The following is a 23,972-nucleotide window of genomic DNA, read 5'->3' as shown; positions in this document are numbered from 1 at the left end:
TGTGTTCCATTATCCCAATTTCTTTAATTCCCCAATGCTTTTCATTTCCCCATGTCTTTACTATTCCCCCAGATACTTAACCTTACCCAATTCTGTCCTTTCCCCAATTCTTGCCCAGTCCCAAATGCTTGCGTTGCCCCATTATTTCCCAGCCCCTCTTCTTTGTAGCTCAGTTCTTTACTTCCCCAACCCTGTCCATCGCTAACCCTTCCCATTCACCAGATTCTTCATTCTCCACTTCTCTCCATACCCCAAGCCTCCAACTCTTTTTATTCTCCCAATTCTTTTCCATCTCCAATTCAAAAACCCGATTTCTTCCATCGCCAATTCTTTCCATTCCCCAAAGTCTTCCCCCAATTCTTTCCAATGACCAATTATTTCCATTCCCTAATTCTTTCCAGTCCTCAAATATGTACATTCCCTTCTCATATTCCTTCCATTACCACAATTCTTTCCATTTCCAAATTCTTTCCATTTCTCTTCCCCAAGCTTCATTCCCCAATTCTTTCCAACCCCCAATCTTGAATCCCCCCAAGCTTCATTCCCTAATTCTTTCCTACCGCTAATCTTGAATTCCCAAATACTTTCCATTTCTCTTCCCCCAAGTTTAATTCCCCAGTTCTTTCTTACACCCAATCTTGAATCCCCCAAGCTTCATTCCCCAGTTCTTTCCTTCCACCAATCTTGAATTCGCAAATTATTTCCATTCCCCTGTTTTTCTCCCTTCCCCTTTAGTTTTAATTTCCCTCTTATATTACAGTCCCCATTTTCTTTCATTCCCCTTCTCATAATCTTTCCAAACCCCAGTCCACATTTTTGGAGTTGGAAGGACTTCCAACCCCCTGCACCTCCCATAACCCTGGGAATCCCCTGAGTCTAGTACTCCTGGGTGCCGTTCTTTCTAAGCTAGTGGCCAACAAACAGGGAGGGTGGGCGGGCCTAGGACATCTGACTCATCCTTCTCCTTACTTACTAAAACAACTGTATTGCCCTTATCCCAGACAGGTAGAGCAGGAAATGGACATTATCTAAGCTGAAGTAACCAAACTAAGGTTGTAACAATGCATGTGCATGCATTAGACACAAATGTGCACTCAATATGAAGAACGTGGACACTAGGTAACATATGTACTTATACGTGTAGAATATTAACATAGCATCCATAAGACATGAAGAATATTAACATAAGCAATATATACGCTGAATGCAACATGAACAACACGTGAATATAGCTCACTAACACAGAAATGCAACAGTAATGGGCAGCCATCTTTTCCAAAATGTATGCCACAACATGCTTCTAATTAATCAAAAGGCCTCAAGGCTGCACAAGAACTCAAAATGCTGAAATCACAAAAATGCAGATCTGTGCACAGCCCCGGAAGGAGCTGGCAACCACAACCAAGGTTAGTGCAAATTAAGGTAGGGTCAGAACGTTGCAGTGAAAGTATGAGATAGCAATTCCCAGGATGCAAAAAGGATACTCCCAGATTAAAGTTTTATAAGAGTACAACAAGCCCCTGTAAACCAGGTGCAGGACAACTATAAGCCAAAAGACTCCATGAAGAATAACTCAAGAGTGTCCCCAGTGGCAAGAGATAACATAATACTCGCATTAATACTACATAAACTCCCAATAAATCAAGGGTGAAATAATTCCAAACATGGTCCCATCACACATGACCCATAATTGAAGAACGCTTTCTATTCAGTAGCAACAAACACACATAGGACACCTGCCTTACTCCTTACACATATCACCACACACGAGATGCTGCGCAAGGCCAAATACAAAGAGATCACCCTGGCTCATGGCCTAGAAGTGAGGGATGGTATCTTCTTTAATTGAAAGGAAAGCAGTTTGTGCACCTCTCTCCCCTACACCTGTCTGGCTTACATCTTGACGACCTGTCAGTTATCCACGGTTGGTTAGTAAGAAGCAAACCATTGCAAATCTCTAATGTTATTCCGCCCATGAAGTAAAGTGCTGTTACGCTCACCTGATATCCCCAGGGGCGTCTGGAGGCTCTGAGATCCGGAACCCTGGATGCGTAGTTGCCCAGTGCTGAATAATGAATCTGCAATTACAGAATGAGGATTTCTGATAACTGTCTCTAATGGGTGAATCTCCCACCTACCTCTGACCAATTCCCTTCCCACTGGGTTCTTTTCTCACCTTAGTTATTTGTAGGGTGAGCTATCTGTCTTGCGTTTCTTGTGCAGGGGTGCTTGACGTTTGTTGGCGAGCTGCCCGAGTTGCTTCACTGGTGCAGTACACCTTCCTTGGGCCCAGGACTGCTGTGACCCCGAATCTGCTGGTAGTCAGGTAGGTTTGTTAATTGTAAGTCTTTGTTCTGTTTATGGTGGGAATTCGTTAATGTCTTTATCCCCTTCTTTTCAGGTGCGAAGGTCTTGCTGCCGGCGTGCTGGATGGAGAGGCACGTTTTCTAGGTAAGACAAAGCATGAAGCGCAGCGCCTTTATTGTCTTTTAAAGCTAACCTGTGTTTTTTTCTTCTTCTCCTCGCAGGCCGCTGTGGTGCTGCGAGTGAATGAGAGCGCGATGAAAAACAGCCCCCCGGAATCCGTTAAGGTAAGTACAGTGCTGTGCAGTTGTTTGATATTGAAAGCAAACCTGAATATGTCTCTTTTCCTTTGCAGACGTTGTTGTGGTGCTCCGGATGGAAGCGTGGCGTAGCGCGATGGAATTTAGGTAATACTGATGGAATTCTATGTTTTGGAAGCGCGCATTCTAATATACTTTTTCCCTTTCTCGTTATTGCAGGTCGCAATGTTCGAACAGCAGCTGTGGAAGCGGTTCGCCGGAAGTCCTTAAGCTAGTACTCACAGGTGAGTGATGTTTCTTCGTCTCTTGGTTTCCACAGATTTCAGCCCAGTTGAGATGCTGAGTGCTGGATGTTGTTTTCTCAGGTAAAACAGAATAATCTTGTTCTTGTTCTTGCAGGATTACAGAAAGATGCTGAAGACCAGGAGCTGGACACGGTGAGCGTCACGCTGCTGGTTGCAGAATAACACAAAGCGTGTTCTGCAGTCAGGGTATGGTTTATATAGCACAGGTAAAGTAGTACCAGGGAAAGTAGTTCCAGGCCTGCCACACCCAAAACACTAGACCGCATGGCTTGGTTCTTAGAACTAGACTGTGTGGGTGCTTCCATATTGGATTTTAAGATCCATGTACATAAATGGGACCTAGTTTGAACAACCCTTCCTTCCTACATATGAGCCTGGTGCCAAAGGCGCCATGACTGGCTCCAGGAGCCCTTTTGCAGTGGTTTTAAGGCCCTCAGGGTTCTGGTGGGAGCCTGCTTGTGGCACAACGTGTGCACCCTCACAGTGGTCATGACAGCACTCCCCCCCCAAGGCCCTCTCATGGTATCCTTCCTGTCCGGTCCGGCTTTGGTGGGGTTATCCAGGTAAAACCTCTTAATCAGCCATGGTGCGTGAATATGTTCACTTGGTTCCCAAGTTCTGTCTTGAAGCCTGTACCCTTTCCAGTCCACTAAACTTTATAGGTTAGATCTGGTATGTTTCAAATCCAGGATGTTTTAACTTCAAATTCAGGCTCTCCATCAACTAGTACAGGTTCTGGTGGTGTTAAGACTTGGGTTCCTGGTTGTACAGGTTTTAAAAGTGACACATGGAACACCGGATGAATTTGCATGCTTGGTGGTAAGGCTAACTTGACGGCCAATGGATTTATCACCGATTTGATGTATAGGGTCCTAGATATCTTGGACGAAAGGTCTGGGTACCTTTTATGGGCACATGTTTTGATGCCAACCAAACTTCCTCTCCAACTTGGTAATCGGGAGCTTTCTTTCGATGCCGGTCAGAGAATTTTTTTTGTCTGTCTTTGCAGTAAATGTTCATTTGCCCTTTTGAGGGCTTGGGTTATGCTTGTGTGTAGAGACTTTACTGCTGGCATTTTCAAGATCGTGGGGGGGTCTAGTTCAGAGGTACGTGGATGTCTTCCGTATATTGTGTAGAACAGGCTTTGTCCCGTGCTGGTGTGTATGGAGTTATTGTATGCGTATTCCGCTATCCATAACAAGTCTTTCCAATTCTCTTTCACTTGATGCAGCATGCAACGTAGATACTGTTCTAATGTCTGGTTTGTTCTTTCTGTTTGTCCATCAGTTTGGGGGTGATGGCTGGTGGATCATCGAACATCGATTTGTGCCATGGTACAACATTTCCTCCAGAAGTTGGATACAAATTGGCTTACACGATCTGAGATTAGGACCGAGGGGAAACCATGCAGTTTATAATCTGTTCAAGAAAGGCTTTTGCCAGACCGGTAGCATTAGGAAGTCCTTTGAATGGAATGAAATGTGCCATTTTAGAGAACAGGTCTACAACCACTAGAATGGTATTAAAACCTTGACAGGGAGGTAAGTCTGTAATAAAATCAAGAGAAAGAGTATGCCAGGGAGCCGGTGGAATATCCAGTGGTTATAGGAGGCCAGCTGGTTTCTGTTTTTGTGATTTATTCTGTGTACATATTCCACAGGATAGAACAAATTGAGCAATGTCCTTACGCCAGGTTGGCCACCAATAATTCCAATTAACCTTGGCTAGTGTCTTAGCAATTCTGGGATGGCCTTCGATCAGGGAATTGAGATAACCAGATATGACCAATTCTTGCAGATCTTTACTTGGTAGATATAGTCATTCCCTGAAGTAGGGTAATCCATCCAGAACCGTGTGATGTTCATTTTGGGAATTCCATTTCTGCAAGATCTCAGGGTTCATTAAGGTTTGAATCTTATCTTGAAGTTAACTCAGAGTCAATGTGGTGGTGAGTCCCAATAGTTTATCACTTGGGATAATGGCAACATGGTCCAGGGTACTGTTTGTTTTCTTTTCAACACCCATACGAGACAAGGCATCGGCCTTCCCATTCCGAACTCCCGGTCGGTATGTTATTACGTAAGCATATTCTGCAAAGAATACAGCCCACTGCAACTGTTGTGATGATTGGGCTTTTGCTGACTTTAGGTATTGAAGGTATCGTTGATCTTTGATTACTGTGATGGTATGTCGGGCACCTAATAGATACTGCCACCAGACTTTGAAGGCTGATTTTATTGCCAACAATTCTTTGTCTGTAATTGCATAAGTTCTGGTGGTGAGAATTTACGTGACCAAAAGGCCACGGGGTGTAATTGGCCTATCTCTGGATCTCTTTGAGAAAGAACTGCTTCCATAGCTACGCTGGAAGCATCAGTTTCCACTACATAGGGTAGATCAGGGCGAGGATGTCGTAAAATTGGCGCAGAGGTGAACCTTTTCTTGAGTTCTTGAAAGGCCTGTTCCGCCTCTTCAGTCCAATTGGAATTTTTTATTGTTTTTTCTCAGTAACGATATGATTGGGTGGACTATCCATGAGAAATCTGGAATAAATCAGCGATAAAAATTCACAAAGCCGAGCATGCTTTGGGTTCCTTTAAGTGAAGAATGTGACAGCCAATTAAGGATGGCATCTACTTTGTGTAACTCCATCTTGACTCCCTTTGGCGAGAGAACAAAGCCGAGGAACTCAACTTCGGTGACATGGAAGGAGCATTTCTCGAGTTTAGCGTACAGTTTGTGCTGACTAAGTTTTGCAAGGTCTGAGCGAACATGTTCCACATGATCTCTTTCAGAGGGGGAATACACCAGGATGTCGCCAATATAGACCAGGGCACAGACATCGATTAATTCCCGTAATACATCATTCATGAAGTATTGGAACGCTGCAGAAGTGTTGAACAGCCTGAAGGCATTACCTGATTTTCGCAATGTTCTAACAGCAGCTGTGGTAGCAGTTCACCGGAAGTCCTTAAGCTAGTACTCACAGGTGAGTGATGTTTCTTCTTCTCTCGGTTTCCACAGATTTGCAGCCCAGTTGAGATGCTGAGTGCTGGATGGTGTTTTCTCAGGTAAGACAGAATATTCTTGTTCTTGCAGGATTGCAGGAAGATGCTGAAGACCAGGAGCTGGACACGGTGAGCGTCAAGCTGCTGGTTGCAGAATAACACGAAGCGTGTTCTGCAGTCAGGGTGTGGTTAATATAGCCCAGGTAAAGTAGTACCAGGGACAGTAGTTCCAGGCCTGCCATACCCAAAACACTAGACCGCATGGCTTGGTTCTTAGAACTAGACTGTGTGGGTGCATGTTGGATTTTAAGGCCCATGTACATAAATGGGACCTAGTTTGAACAGCCCTTCCTTCCTACATATGAGCCTTGTGCCAAAGGCTCCAGGACTGGCTCCAGGAGCCCTTTTGCAGTGGTTTTAAGGCCCTCTGGGTTCTGGTGGGAGCCTGCTTGTGGCACAACGTGTGCCTTCTCACAGTGGTCATGACAAGTGCCAGCCAATTACATATTGCAGAGATGATGTCTTTTTACTGTTATCAATTTAGAGGTGGTCACAGGAGAAGCCATCAGATAAGCGTTTCTCAATTAGAAATGTAGCACCTATAGAGTCTATATGTAATCACCACAATCAACCAATCCCTTTTCCCTGTTGGTTTTGGTAAATTAGATCACATTATGATGTTAGTTTTGACAAATGTTGAATATATAAACCATTGTTTTTATGTAACCAGCGAGAGCTCCAAGAATTCAAAGTGTATGTTCTGTCCATGCTTTATTTTGATGATAATACAGCTGGGTTTTGCCTTGCACTTTTTCTATTTCCATTATTGAATCCGGTTTTAACTGGCTCCAGAACCTCTGTATAATTTCGGGGTTTCTGGGCCATCTTAATAGATGGTAGAAGAGGTAATGGTTTGCTAGGAGTCGTCGGATTGTCGAGAGGTCCCTGCTGTGGTCCGAAGACTGCACAGGAGGCCTGTGTAGAGAGGGATTACGCATAGCAGAGAGAGGTCGGCAGGAGCCCCTTTGGAGAAAGTCCTGTCCGGTGGGTCTCAGCAGGGTGCCCCATAGGGCGGAGTACAGCTGGCTGTTAGGGGAAACTCAACACCAAAGACCTTCAGCAGATCTGCAGATGCAGTATGATATAGGCCTGGCAAAACGGAGGAGGGGATTGTTTGTATGCGATTGAGGGTGATTGCAATGAAATAAATAGATAAATGGTGAAGGAGATAGCTTCTGACAAAGGTCAGGAAATATCATGTGGTAAACCTTGTTACAGGGTAAAAATAATAAGAGATGAATACCTCACCAGTTGAGTTGAGAAGACAGCCGTAGTGTATTCATTTGTGTAGTAATTGCTGGTGTCAGACTTATGTCGTAAAATAGCGTTAGATTTGTAAAAAGTGGACATTTTGTTATATTGGTATATATTGTGGAGGACATGAAGTTGTGGTGTGGATTGAGGAGGGTGGTCCGGTGTCGGAGCAGCAAGGTGGGACTGTTCAGAGTGTAAGTGATGGTTGTGGTTTCACTGGAAAGTTTTTGAGGGAATTGCGAGGTGGTGCTGTTTGGAGCATGAGTGGCATTTGTGGTATCGCTCTGAAACATTGGGAGGTGCAGGAGGTGTGGTCTCAGAGAAAGACGCAGATGTATGAGTGCAAGAGAAGTATTGTTTGGGGAGGGTTTTAATGGGAGGTAAAAGAGGGTGAGTGAGAATTCAAATAAAATGTGGTTAAGTATTGGTAAATTAAGCTGTGACGTATTGACCTGGGAAACACTCCCATTATACACCTGTGCAAAGCATTACCTCAGTATAAGGACAAAATCCTTAACTACCACACACAGTGGGTGGGGGCACAGCAGGCAAAATGTTTATGCCTTGTTCACAGGAAGGCACTCACTTGAAGACAGTACTGCAACACATGTGCACCTATTTACATGCTGCGTCTAAGGGAAAACAGAAAATCGACTAGCCATTCTGCAGCTGTGAAAAATGCATGGAAAAGAGATAGAGGAGCCACCCATGAAAGAATGGAGGCTTAATCAGCATGACGAAGGTGGCATAGCACCCATGGCTCCTCCTCTGCCCCAGAGCAGTGATCCGCCTTCAGAAGCATAGGGATTATGTCCATTATGAGCATTAAAAGCAGCCACGGGATACACTAGTCCCACATATGCGGCTCGCGTATTCTGTAGTGAAGACATTATAAGTAGGGGGAAAAAAAGTAAGCAAAGACCAGTGTCAGACATGTAGAGTATGACGAGTGCTGTGACTTACAAGCAAAACTGACAGAAGCTGAGGAGGCGGTCCAGAGAGAGAGAGGAAGGCAGGGCAACAGGGAAGAGATGGCAATTGTACTGAATGAATGGGTAGGAGGACAGATAATGCTGAAGTTGGATAGAAAGGGCATGGACAATTTTAAAGAAAGAGAGAGGAAGTTAGAGAAAGACAGGAGTAGGTAGTAGAGGAAAGAGAAGAGAGAGAGAAAGAAAGAAGAAAAGAACAAAGAAGAACCTGAAAGAGAGAAAAAAGCAAGAGGCAGACAGAAAAAGGCAGGGGAGATGAGAAGAAAGAAACAAAAAAGGAAGTGAAGAAGGGGAGAGGGAAAAGAGTGGAAGAACGGGAAAGGGAGAGACAACGAGAAGCGGCAAGAAGTAGGGAAAGGTGATGAAAAGAAGTTGATGATTTTATTAGAGGGCTTATGCTACCAGACAGAGAGAAGGACAAGAAACAAGAACAGAAAGAAAGAGAAAGGAGCTTAGAGAGACGCCGGAAGTAATTTGATGAGATTCTTAAAAAACATACTCTTCCAGATGAAGGGGAGAAAAGGCTTATACAAAGATTGGCAATGTGTAAAGGAACAGTAGGGATGGCATCAGCAGCCTAAAGGGGAGTAGAACAGGGCCTCCTCAAGTTGGGGGAAGGAATATATTGGAGGAGCTGATGAGTGGAACACATAGGATGAGTCCCCTCTGGAGACTAGATTTTGAAGACAGAGAAGATGATGAAGGTGATGACAGTGACAACACTATGTTGGAAGATGAAGATAAAGAGGAAAGCGGAGAGGAGAAGGCCAAACAAGTCCCTTCTACAAACATGGGGATAGGGAAAGAGATAGCATGTTTAAATTTGGAAGAATCGGTGAGGAGGCCAAAGCTCGTTGAATATCCCAGACGCTGAAGATGCAATCAAACAGTTTAGAGGAGAGAACATTATACATAAATAGACTTAGCAACTTACCAGGACAAAGAGAATTAGTATGACAGGTGCGGTAACAAAGACAAAGGGCCTCATTACACGGTAGGCGGTAAGGGATTACCGGCATCGGTAAGGGCACTGGTGCCGGTAATCCTTTACCGCCCTACTACGAGGTCCCTTAGCGGGTCCCTTCCCTAACGCCTGGTTTTACCAAGCGTTAGGGAAGGGACCCGTTGTGGGACTTCAGAGCTAATAACGAGCCCGCTACTAGCGGGCCCGTTATTAGCTCCATCCCAATTCCCATTGAGCCCTATGGGGGCTCAAAAGGGAATGTGGAATGGATCCCGGAATGGGGACTTACCGGGTCATCCAAGGTCGGAATGACCCGGTAAATCCCTATTCCAGGAACACGGACCCGGAATGCGGTAAGGGGGTAGCCATGGCGCTAATAGCGCCATGGCTACCGCCCACCATGTAATGAGGCACAAAGGGTGTGGCTGCACTCAAACAGGGTGGTCGGTTTAGACAATTCCTCACATTTTAGAGAGAGGGGAAGGACTGCTGCAATGCATCCTGTGGCCAGAAATGGACAAAAATAATTTAATTTCTAAATTGCCATCACTTACATCAGGGATGGGTAAATGGATCTAGGAATTAGAGAGAATGGCAGCTGTGATGACCTTAGCAGTAGATGACATAAAAAGCCTGCTTGCCGCCATATTAGGGGAGAAATCAGATGACATTTGGAAGTGAGCAGGATATCCTGGGGTGACAGCACAAAATGCTAACCATGGTGGAGCAGCTTTTAATAATTGTCGAGCTGATGTAGGGAGAGCACTTAGGGTCCAGTACCCAGCGCAATGATGACTCATAAAATTAGAACAGACGAAGATCTGACAGCTTATATTCAGGATATAAAAGAATAATTGGGGTTAGAAACTAGAGAACTGTGGGACAACAAACAAACTATTTGTCATCACATTTTATGGCAGGGACTTGCCAAGGAAGTGCAAACACAATTGAGAAAAATTGTGGGAATGAAAGTGAATCCTTGGGCGGAGATACAACTGACGATTGTTCACCATTGTCGGTTAAAACAAGAGAAAGACAGAAAGACGGTTGAGGACAGGAAGAATAACAAAGCAGAGTTAGTTCAGAAGAAATTGTTGACATTTTCAGCGGCAACAGCAGTATTGACAATTGGATGAAACAGGTTTAATCAACAATGGACTCACCATGTTCAGCCAGCACAAACGGACATTTTGCTGGAATGGGAGAGTATAATTATTTTCCATGAGGGTGAGGCTTTGCACCCAGAGGCAGATGGTTTGGATTTCAAGCTCCACAAGGAGGAGGGTTTAATGGGGGCAACCTAGATTTGGAGGACAGCCACAGCAGTGTTGGACATGTGGGATGATGGGACACATTTCATGCATATGCAGAATTACAGAGGATGCAAAAGAAGTAGCAAGCAGCAGATTTAAGAGGGGGACAGCATACCCCCACCACATAGAACAGAGCCAACTGAATATTATGTCCAAGATTACATGCAGTATCAGGCAAAAGTGCCAAAAATATATCAGACACAAGAAGGTATGCCACCCCAAACATAGACAGCACGTATGCAGATACAGGAAACACCAATGCAGACACAGGCACTAGCACAAGCAGATGCAGTGACACCATGGAACATGAACATATTGGCACAGGCACTTACACCTAGAATAGGGGGTGTGACAGTAGTGAGAGGGAACCATTTAATTGGCAGATGACTGGAGATGTATGCACAAAAGGAAAGCCTAAAGGAGGACTTGACCTGGTCCATCCTATGGATTACACCAGACCCACAAGAGGAATCGAGGTTTGGGGTGACCGTATGTGACAAAACATGTTTCTTCTTAGTAGATATGGGGACGACTTGATCTTGTGTTGCAGAAGGAAGATTCCCAAAGTCAGGCATTACCATGAACACACAAGGATTTTCTGGGACAACAACTACAGTTCCCTTTACAGGCGTTTTACACATTACCATAGGAGAACACAACATGTATACGCCATTGTTGTATTTTCGCATGACACCATTGCACATACTGGGGAGAGACTTGAGGAGTAAATGAAACATGACAATATCATTTACTGACCAGGGGATAATATGTTCTACCCCAGGGATCCATTATGTGAATGCACAAGAATACATAAAAACATTTTATGGTCAGGAAGCACAAAGAGGAGTGCCATTAAAACCAGAAATATTCCTTTACAGAGTAAACATATTATTAGCATGGCTTCCAAGAATACAGGACAGACTATTTTGGTAACCCACATAATTTTTGTTTCGACCAGAAAAACCCACGCACGTGGCAGATGGGCAGATATTTACAGTTGAGTTACAAGCAGCAATAGTAAGGAAAGACAGAGTCATTTTACACGAAGTTGATGAGGAGGGGGCAAACTGGAGAACAGTGATAGATCTTGATGAAGGACATAGATTGATTTACTTAACGGATGAAAGTTGTTTACAGATGACGACTCGGATGACAAAGTGATCTTTAATATAAGTCTTACATATCAATTAAAAATTGAAAATAGAGAGATACCTCAGAGAATGTCAATAGTAAAGAAAGTACTGTCCTTTCTCCAGGAAGATTTATCACACGTATCGAGCACATCGTGGACGAGCAGTGCATATGACATTGGTCTATTGAAAGGAGTGGGGGCAGTCAAAATTAAATTGAAGCTAAGAGATGTTTTACCACAAGTAAGACAATATCCCATGTCAAAGGTAGCTGATGAATGTATCTATGACCTCATTGCTGCTTTAGTGTGACAAGGGATATTAGTGCCTTCAGAATCCACATATAACATAGATGTGTACCCAGTGAAAAAAGCGAAAGGAGGATCGTGGAAATCTATCCAGAAATTACGCCTCCTGAATAATATTGTTGAAGCAGAATTCCCATTGGTTCCAAACCCAGACACTATACTATGTAAAATCCCAACCAAAGCTAAATAGTTTACAGTGATTTATTTAAAGAATGCTTTCTTTTCCATACCTTTGCATAAAAGGTCACAATATTTGACCTTGATTACTTACCGCGGAATTAAACTAAAACATATCTGGTTACCCCAGGGTGTAATGCTTGTGCGAAATGCGAGCTAAAATAACATGGCATTGGTGCACAGTCATTTTGGACACTCATCTTCCATCATGGTAATAAAAGTCTGCATCTCCGCAGGCCTCAGATAATAAACAAGCATTTCAGTAGCGAAAGCAAAGCAAGGTCACAGAGCCACATAAATATTATTGCTGAGTGGACTCACTGTGGGGAATATTTATTGTATTGTCCACTGAATGACTAATACAGAGAGGGAGTCGGAGCATCCTGCCGGTGCATGATAAGGGGTTCTGAAATAAACGTGAGGAGAGGGACGCTGGGTTTTTCCACTTCTGACTGGTTTTTTCCACCCTCTGTCCTTTCGACTTGTGATCTGCTCTTCGGCTGTGTGCAGACACAACTGAGAAGGGTGTGGATATGGCCCCATAAAGGAGAGGGCATTGTGTGGCAGAGTTAGTTGGAATTTGGATCCCGGGTGATGAAGTCTCACTGAGAGAGAGGACGCTCCGCCTCAGACCCCGTTAGCACGAGTGATCTGTTCGCCTACCTGCTGAGGCACTAAGCAGTGTTGTAGTGACGAGATGAAGGTGTCTCCTGCTACCTTTCTAACAGTGATGCCCTTTTTACCTATCTTTTACATATCTAAGTGTATGTCTGTTTATGTATGCTAAGTCTATACATATATATCTGTATTGTGTGAAAAAAGGCCTATAATGAGCCATTTTGTTTATTATAACAATTAGCCTATGTGTGATTTGTTGCCTTTCTGAGTCCAATAACATGTTTTGCCAGGGGGCCGGGGAAACGTATGTGTAAGTATTCTCCCCACATGGCCAAGCAAAAGCAAAACACAGGGGTACTGTGAATCCCACTCAGTCTTTAACAGAGTGCTGCAGATGAATTTGGGAAATGTACAACTTGACAGCACAGTAATACAATATGTAGATCACACTTTAGTGTGCAGCCACATGGAAGCAGAGTGCAGGAGTGACTCAGTGAAGCTGATTACAGTATTGGCAGAAAAAGGATATATATCTGACAAAGAGAAAAAGCAACATTTCCAGGAACTAGTCCTATATATAGGCCACCTAATATCAAAGGAAGAGAGAAATGTGACACCGGAAAGAGCAGAAGCAATCGTGAAAACATCCAAGACAGAGACAGAGAAAGGGTTACTATGCCTTTCCAATTATTGCAGGGCATCCGTTTTCAACCATAGCATATATGTAAGGCCACTTTTAAATGGACTGAAGGAGGCGCAGAAGGATAACAGTGAATTAGACTGGACAAGCGAGATGATAAATACCTTTGATGAATTGAAGCTAGAAATTAGCACAGCTCCCATGTTAAGGATAGCCGATCACAATGAAGAATTCTTTTTATACTCCCATTCAAATGGAGTAGTGATGACAGCTGTTATCATATAGAAAACTACCATGGGAGATAAACCATTAGCTTTCTACAGTGGGAATTCCAATTATGAGAGGTCATTATCCCTGCAAGCAAGTATTGGCGGCAGCAGCCTTTATGGTTGAAACATCTGCCAGTATAACTATGGGCTGCATAGTGTGAGAAACCTAAGGGTGTTCTCCCGATTAGACCCCAAGAATACCTTATTCAGGTGGCCTGGGAAGGGCTGGCGCTCACAGATCCCACCCCTGGGGGTGGACGAGCATGGGAGAATCACCTGGGATGGGGAACCCAGGGTTATGCTCGGGGAATGCACCAGGTAAGATATGGTATTACACCAAGGAAGAGGACGAGGAGGACAAAGTCAAATCAACCTCCCTTCCACCCACTGCATCTCCCTTACCAGAATCCAACAACCCCTCAGCATCTGGTAAACCTATTAAGAACCCAAACCCTGTTGCAGTGGGAAACAACATATCCCAGCATCCCTATTTTCCAGTAGCCCACCAAAGTACACCCAGTCATTCTTCTACCCATCCCTCTGATTATTATTTCCCGAACTCCCAGTCTGCTTTAACCAAACACCACAGTTCCCCCAATCGCCCCTACTCATGTCAGGATAATAATCCCAATCCTTTACTTGACAAACCTTCAAATTATTATTTTACTGATTTTTGCCATTCATTTTACAAACCCTACAAATCTCACCCTTCTGAGTTTATCAACCCCCCTAGGACAAGGGTTAATGAGCTAGGAGGCAGACATAATCCCCAGAGGAATATGAGGAATAAAATTCCTTACGAAACACCGCCAGGGTGTCCCAGTTTTAAGGCAAGATTGACTAACACCAGAGCTGCCTACCTGACATGTCCGAACACAAGGGTCAGGCAGAGTCAGGCAATTGTCAATAACTACACACACCTGACTGCCCTTCTCTTCCCCATAGGGATAAAAGGCAAAGCACGAGAGCACACTATGAGCAAGGTCGATCGCACGAGGAAGCAGCTATTCCGGGATGGCAGCTCAAAAGGAGGGGAAAGGTGGTGAGACCTGAAAGGATGACCAGGAGGGAATTGCCCATGCACTTTTCAACCCAGACCTGCAAAGCCTCCGATAAAGGAAACGTAAGACAGGGAGTCGCAGCTGACGAGTGGTGTGACGGATGTCAGCAGTACATAGGACCCTCCCACACTGATAGGCAGGGTGGTGCCATCCTTGACTCCAGCGGCAAAAGAAACGCCAATCAGTACAGCACAGTCGGTGAGTCAGAAGAAACTGATAGTGGTCCGGACTGTGTTAAACTCAAGGTTGCAGTGGCAACATTGTATATTGAAGAAAGAAGATAATAGACAAGAGGTCTTTTGTGAGTGAAATTGGTACCAAAAACAGAGTGGTCCGGCTCCAAGTGGGTGCTCCTTCGAAGGACTCTGACTGGTCCCCCTCACATGAACACGAGAGAATATAATGAGTTAATTTTGTGGAAACTACAAGTACGAAGAGGCCTCAGGAAAGGCTGGCGTGAGGTGTCAAGGTGGTCATACGAGGGTCAAGCCAAATCCCTTGTACAGTCGAAAGTCTTTAACACATTGTGGAAACAAGGTGAACTGCAATAAAGGGCCAACGTGAACTTGATTGAGGGATGCCTGCGAATTAGGGTGAATAGTGACACACCCATGAACATTGTGATGACAAGCGTGAACCCAACAGAGGGATGTTCACAGTGAAGTTGTTGGTCTGAGCCCGACTCAGGGAGGCTAACATTGAGAGAAGGATCAGAGCCCAGCTGAGGGAGATCCTAGGGTCAAGAGTAATCGCCAGACGTGAAGATTAACAGAAATAACTTTTTGTTTTGTTATTTATGACACATCAGGCCCTCTGAAGCCAGAGACTTTGCATGAAAGAGACTTGGGGCACATAAGACCCTGATACTGACAAGGGAACAGTATCCTCATGACAGAGAAGCCCGGGAGTGTGCTGTGCTCAAGAGTCTCGCCTTATCCCATGCTAAAAATGTGGGGAAGGGAGACCCCGGCCATAGCATCCTGACTTATCATTTTGTGAACACGTCTTTCTTTTCTTGTGAACATTAACCCATAGCGGTAGGGATTGGCAATAGGTTTTCTTAGTATAGACCCTGTTAATTTAACTGGACTCCACTAGGACTGTATTATTATTATTATGTGATGGTCGTAGCTCGCTTCCCTCCTAGATTTAGGTTTAGATTAGGTGTTTATCTCAACAATTTTACAGATTAATAAACACCCTTGAACTGTGATCACTTGTGTCTGTCTTGCTTTGATACCATGCCTTCCTTATAACAGTTACATTGTACATTGAGCATGCCCTATTTGCCATACTTGAAAAGCCCAAAGCCCAAAGCCCAAAAGCCCATTGACTACACCGATAGCCTCTGGTTATGAAGCTATTATATCAAACCCATTGATTAAAATGTTCAGGTGCTGAGAGGTAAATCCAGTCAGATTGATAGCAGAACCAGTAAAGGAAGGAGATAACGTGCATGATTGCCTTAAGTAGAGTGAATACCATGATGCTGCCATTTCTCAGCACAAGTGGCCAATTTGGTAGCACTGATTTTGGCACTTGAAGCGCATGAATAAGAGGCACTAACAGTGTATTCTGACTCTCCCTACGTGACGTCAACAGTACACCAAGGGCGCACTTTTTGGAAGAGATGGGGCTTCTTGCATGCAGACGGCACACCAGTGCAGCATGCACCACTACTGGACAGACTCATAGATCCGCTCAAACTCCCATCGACCATCGCCATGGTGAAGAGCGCACCGCATCCCAGAGGTGTGGATTTGATTTCTTGCAGTAACGAGGCCGCTGACATTGAAGCAAAAGAGCAACATATTTTCCCAAAATCTTTGACATTGTGACTGCACCGAATAAATACACACATACACTCAACATTGTGATGAAGGAGGGTTTAAATGCTACCATAGCACAAATTACTGCACTACAGGGAAGGGCACCACAAGAAGAACAAGAGTTATGGAAACAAAGAGAGTGTTCATTGTTCCCCAGAAATTCAATGTGGAGACAGGACGGCACCGGGAAGCCAATCATGCCCATAGGACTACTCTGAGTAGCACTGGACCAATTGCACTACCCAGCACAAACATCAAGCGAGTGTCTTGCAGTACTGATTTCGTAGGACTCTGTGAACAGTGAGAGGAGTGATACCCCATCCTACTGGACCATTTCAGCATTTGCATATCGACTATGTAGGTATGCTCCAAATTTGTAACAGCTCAAGGTACATGCTAGTGTTCATAGGTCCCTTTTCCAGATGGATTGAAGCAGGTCCATGCACACATCCTAATGCCACATGTGCTGTGAGCTTCCTTGTACATAAGATATTTCCAATGTGGGCAGTGTACAAAGTGCTCTGGTCTGACAATCACCACACTTTGTAAATGAAGTGTTTGAGCACATCCCTATCCTGTTGGGTAAAAAAAAACAAATTCTCATCAGCTTATCACCCACAGTCAAAAGACATTTGCTAACGCCGCATTGGCCTCTAAAAGAGCGAATTGCCAGACTAAAAGAGACATTGGCTCCATTGCCTTACTTTAGCCCAAATTGCATTACACAGTCAGCCTGGCTCCACATGAGCTGGTAAGGGGACACTGAATGCACACTCCCTTTGCTCCTCCCACCGTAGCTCAAACTGATGCAGAGAATGCTGCTGCTGTGCTAGGAAAAGAAATCCATGATTGTTTGGCAGCGATGGCGGAATCTCTTAAACGTATGTCTCAACAGGTGCAAAGGAGGCAGGGGGTTCAAAGAAGACTGATGAAGCAAATGAACAAACAGATTCAGATATCGTGTTGAGACCATTGGTATTGTTTCCTGGGGACAAGGTCCTTTGCAGGAACTTCACATGACAATGGCACAAGCCACACTTCAAAGGGCCCTATCTTGCGGATGCAGTTTTCCAGTCTGCCGTGAAAGTGGAAGACAGTCATGCCTTGAAGGACGAGAGCCAACCAGCAACATGAAGATTAAAAGACACATTGATTTTTATATAGATACACAGAAAAGTTAGTTTGGCATCTTTAACGACGCTTGCCTAAAATAACGTTTGATACTTCTACAGTAAAAGAAAATAACAGATGTTCCCTATAGTAATTCTATTTTTCTTGGTCTTGTCCTTTTTTATGAATGCTTATCCCTTTTTAGGAGCTTGAAACATCTGCATAACTATATTATTATTCAATCTAAAGACTTACATAGTGCTGAAAATAAATGTTCTCTCAATATTGACAAGGGTTTTCTTCTGAACACGTTTTTAAGGATACAAAAGTATTGCTTCTACTGTTACAAGAATGCATATGTTGAATAATATAAGCTATTCTCTTTTAACGCATAGAAGAGAATTTACTGAGATTTTAAGTAAGTAGATACCCTAGCAATAATGATAATAGCAATGTGTTTTACATTTTGTAGTCTTTATATAATAATTTTGATAGCAGCAAGAGAAATGAACATTTATAACATTGTAGACCAGTAAACATCAGAATAAGTACTGTAACAACGATAAATGAAATGGCACCAGAACAATTCTCTGTAGTACATGCACAGATGAGGAGACTGAAAAGAAGTGTGCTAGATGACTCTAAGCACATAAGCAAATATATTGCTGATTCTGCCCATGTCACAAAAAATGCGTGATACTAGCACAAGAGCAAAGTAGGGAGAGAGATGTCTGATGAGATCAGTTATGTGTGTTCCCTCATTCCCTACACCATGAATGCTTCCAGGACATTCGTGGACACAGAAATACCTGCACATACAGCACACTGCCTAACACACGTAGCACTTTGCCTAATTAGGGGGAAAATTCCAAGTAAGAAGGGCCACCTTGCGATGGATACCTAAAAAGACATTTCCTGATGCAGATAGCTACATAAAACAAAAGCTATGATGGATGATCCTGGGAGAAATAAATAAGGTGATGCAATGCACATTAGAAGGTCTGAATAGAGGAGAGGTTAAAATAATGAACCATAAGTTATTACAGTGCATAAATGCATGTGTGTCATGAATCATCGATTCCGCCCCTTCTGGACAACATTGTTCCTCAAACACTGTAGTATTGCATCCATTGTTCACCCAACATGGCCAACGCCGCGGGGAAACACATGGTATAGTCTCCCAGTAATGCCTGCTGCTTCCTTGAAAACAGACACGCCCCCGCGGCTCGGCGCATCTCAACGCTAAGCTTGTCTGTGCTGTTCGTACCGGAAAGTTGCTTCTCTGATTCCATATATTGTCCTCTTTCCTTAATCCTTTGTATTCCTTGCGGTTAGCCTCCCCTTCCTTCCCACTGTGTTGTTCTGTGCCACTCCTCGCTATCTCCACTTGCGGAGCCGTGCAAGTTCCTTTTATAACTTCCTGGATTTGTTGCCTTCCCTCCTGGATTGTTACCCAGTCTTTCCTGGAATCCTTCCTGGAACACTGAAAACTTGAGGCCATCGTATACTTCCTTGGCAGGAGCCCAAACTCACATCTACACATTACATGCCTGCATACTGGCAACGGAGGAGAAACACCCCTTCCTGTACAAATCCCGAACTTCTAAGAAAGAAGGAGAAATCTGCGAAAACTAGAAAGAAAATGTCAAGAATCAAACAGGTGAGCCAAGAGTCAGAGGACTCAGAGTGTGACAATGTGTAGCAGGTCACACCCAAAGATTTTTTGTTATCGAAGGGTCTGTGATGTAATTGGGTGAAAACAAAGTTATGTATGTGAGAACCACAGACTACCTCCTTCTCCTGTATTCACAAATTTCGTAGGCCCAAACCAGTTACACAAAGATTAACACATTTGTCGATGTATGTAAACCAAACTCAAACAATGCATATTTTTACCCAAGGAACTATGAATTTATTCATTATGCAGATAGTTCCCTGTGTTCAAAGTGTATTGTTTTTAAAAAAACATATAACAACATCTTGATATACAAACACAAGTTACTTTCATTCTTCATGGGTGAGTGTATTACACAGTGGCATCCTTCATATGCCATGGAATCATTGATTCTACATTAAACACAATACTTAATCGAAGTTCGCTTTCATTATTGATCGACTTGGTGTCAGAGCAAGTGAAACACCCATAGGATTGGGCTTGTTCACAACATAATTTCTTATTAAAAAAATAACATTTTTGCATGGATGCTATATTGTCATTCGTCAAATATGTCATGTATTTCTACACCAGGCGATAAGCCCTTTCTTAGTCCTTTAGCCCTATCTCTTCACAGCATTCCCTTGTCTCTGCGGGGTACTAAATGTCTGTTATCCCCCAAGGGTATTTGTTTTTTCTGGATGTTATGAAAGATGTTAAGTTGACGCACTGCGTTTCGGCCTATAGCTCCAAGGTAAACCCCATTCCTGGTGGGATTCCCCGATGATTTTGAAAGACCTTCGTCAGGACCCACAAAGATTACTTCTTAGCCAGATCTTTAATCTTCTAACCCCTCATATTTTGGATAATTCTAAAAAGAACATTAAAAACAAAGGCAGAGTTTTGAGTTGGTGAGGTCATATTGTTTGAAAATGCCACAATAGGCTGGAGGGCCTACTCCACTGACATTATTCAGTAGACGCAGACAGAGATAGATCTCTTATTTTAGAAGTACTTACACCAATATTGATGTTAAATTCTATGTTAGCATACCATGTAAGGATAGAAATTCCTCACTTGATATTAAGCCATTAGAACATGAGACAGGCATACATGCTAAATTTAGACCGACATTTTTTGTGTGTAATAATCTTGAGACTTCTTTCTATGACCTTTCGTCAACAAAATGAAATCTTTCATACGTGACACCGCTGAAATGATCAATGCCCTAAGCAACATTGATACCGAAGAAGAAGACATACTAGTAAGTTTCAATGTTGAAGCTTTATATACCAGCATACTGCAAATGGCAAGCATAAATGTATTAAAGGACTATCTAGATAAAAGACCTAACCCAGACAGCAAAGTTCCAAATGCCTTCAAACTAGAGTGTACAAGAATAGCGCTCACGGAAAACTTCTTTCTATTTGAAAATAAGATGTTTCAACAACAAATCCATGGCACAAGCATGGGGGTGACGTTTGCACCCTACATCGCAAACTTATACATGGATCACTTTGAAACCAACTTCATCTTTAACGATGCCAACCCATTCAGACAACAGATGAAAAATTGGCACAGTTACATTGATGATGTTTTCACCATTTGGACCGGTACCACTGAAGAATGAGAACACATACAAAGCTGGCTAAACACGCAAGATCGGTACTTAAATTTCACTATGGTAGCAGATAAACATCCTTTGGTGTTTCTTGACTTTTTGATTAAAAAAGATGCTGCAGGCAATCTGGAAACCACGCTATTCCGGAAACCCAGAACACTTTGCTCCACTTTGGAAGCTATCATCCATCTAATTTAAATTTGAACCTTCCATATGGGCAGTTTTTAAGCATTAGAAGGAATTGCTGCGCAGTCTGACAATGTGAAGCTCATGCAGATGACCTAACAGAGAGGTTGGAACAACAAGACTACCCCCGGAAATCAATAAAAACTGAAAAAAGAGCTAAGAAGACCATGTGAGGTCTGCTTAACCAAACAAACAAAAACTATGCAAGATAAGATCACATGCGGTACAACATACAGTCCGATTAGCAATGCAATTAAAAAAAAACATTGGCCTTTAGTGAAAACACCAGACTTTATCCCACAAAGACCAAGATTTGCCTTAACAAAACAGCAACCTGAATCAACTGTTGGTACATATATATAAAGAAGCCTTCATCATAAAAAGTGATCAAATGACATTGTGGGGCCTACCGCCGGTAACAGGTAATTTCAAGTGCGGACAATGTACTGTGTGCCACCTCACAGCCAATATGAAATACATCAACTTGTATAACATGAAATGGGATCTCAAGGAATTCACAAAGTGTACAACCACCTGGGCCGTGTACGGGATAAAATGTCCTTGTAACCTGCTATGCATAGGGAAAACGAAAAGACCTGTACTACAACATATATGTAAGCACAGATCGTGCCTAAAGAACAAGGTGGCGGACAAACTGCTTGTCAATCATTACTTAAAAAAAACACCTGCTCACAGACATGACATGGTTTGTGATACAGACTGTTAAAGCACAAACCCGAGGAGCCGATAAAGATCTGGCCTTGAAAAAGTGAGAGAAAAAAGTGGATTCAGAAAATAGATAGTGTCAAGAATGGATTAAATTCTTCGATAGAATGGAGTCTGTTTTTTTGAAGATTGGATCCAAGACATGATACACTCCTAAAATATAGAAAACAATGGACACCAAGAAAAAACAGGGTAATTTCATATTAAGCAGAATTAATTTATGATCACACGTCATTGGGTTTAAGATTTGCGGGAAGAAGTATTTACACCAATATTGATGTTAAATTCTATGTAAGCATCCCATGTAAGGATAGACATTCCTCACTTGATATTCAGCCATTAGAACATGAGACAGGCATAAATCTAAAATTTAGACTGACATTCTTTGTGTTTAATAATATGCATTGTGTGTAATCATTTTGAAAAATCTGCTGAGGTTAATATCTGTCAGTAATTGCAGGTATATGGATGTAGAGAAGCATTAAGATCTCCATCAAGACTCAAATCTGATACCGGTAATAGAACAAATGGGAATACTGAGTCAAGGTAGATTTGATGAGGTATTATAGTACTTACACCCTCACTAATAAATATGCTGATGTTGAAATAAGTAGCACCTCGACACTAAGCTTTTAGAACACGAGACAGAGGGAATTGTCAAGTGAAATTCTAAATATATGATGTATGATCCACAAACTATTACATGTCCAGAAAATGGTACCAATTTGGATACATATACATGTATAGACCCATTGAAGCTCCTGTATGTTTACTTGTAATAATCAGGGGTGACTCAATAATAATAATAAAAACTGGATACAAATCTGCTCCAAGGTAGATAAATCTCCCCTACGGAGGAGTACCAGCCAATGGTACCACTATCCAGGACCTCTGTACACGTGTAGTTATACAGAATGGGAATGTTCACTGTATGGATGTTGAAGCGGTCGAGCAAGTGCAGGCAGTACATGACCATACAGATGTCGCGTTATTTTTTACTCTTCTTGTCTGTGACGTGTTATGACTATGAAGATCGAACATTAATACCTCGAAGATCTGACATCAAGACTACAGCTGCAGCATTATTTATTACTTCTACTTCTACCGTAGGTGTAAACATGAAGACCCATTGGGTCTTCCAGGCATTCACGCTAATACAGACTTACTTAACTTGTAAGGCATTAATAGGCAAGCGCAGGGGGCACTACTATAAATGTGGTGTTTTACTAGAGAATCATTATTACATAATCTCTAAACGCGATGCGGCTGTAACAACAAGCATCAGCCCACGACTATTGTAAGCTAGCAGACCACTTTCTATGGACATGAATAGCGGTCAGCTGACCGCTCGCGGGAGCCTTTAAAACCGCAATGAAAATGGAGACGTGAGAGATGAGGATTCAGCGCTTCAGTGTGAATTCTGAGGGTCATTACCTACTACGGCTCGCCACAGGTAAGCAAGCAGCCCATTTTATCCGAAATATGAGGCGTTAGAAGATTAAAGATCTGGCTAAGAAGTAATCTTTGTGTGTCCTGACAAAGGCCTTTCAAAATCATCGGGGAAATCCACCAGGGATGGGGTTTACGTTGGAGCTATAGGCCGAAACGCAGAGCGTCGACTTAACATCTTACATAACATCCAGAAAAAAAATACCCTTGGGCGTAATGGATATTTAGTACCCAGCAGAGACACGGAAATGCAGTGAAGAGATATGGCTAAAGGACTAAGAAAGGGCTCATCGCCTGGTGTAGAAATACATGACATATATGACGAATGACAATATACTGTCCATGCATACATTTTATTTTTTTAATAAGAAATTATGTTGTGAACAAACCCAATTCTCTGAGTGTTTCACTTGCTCTGACACCAAATCGTTCAATAATGAAAGTGATCTTTGATTAAGTATTGTGTTTTGTGTAGAATCAACGATTCCATGGCATAAGAAAGATACCACTGTTTAATACACTAACCCACGAAGAATGAGAGTAACTGTTGTTTATATATCAAGATGTTGTTATATGTTTTTTTTTTAAAAGAATACACTTTGAACACAAAATGAATAAATTCATAGCTCCTTTTGTACAAATATGCAGTGTTTGAGTTTGGTTTACACACATCGACAAATGTGTTAATCTTTGTGTAACTGGTTTGGGCCTACGGAATTTATTAATGCAGTAGA

Source organism: Ambystoma mexicanum, chromosome 3p (genome assembly GCF_040938575.1).
Source record: "Ambystoma mexicanum isolate Mex_15411 chromosome 3p, UKY_AmexF1_1, whole genome shotgun sequence".
NCBI classification, from domain to species: domain Eukaryota; kingdom Metazoa; phylum Chordata; class Amphibia; order Caudata; family Ambystomatidae; genus Ambystoma; species Ambystoma mexicanum.
Note: the sequence above shows the minus strand (reverse complement) of the source record.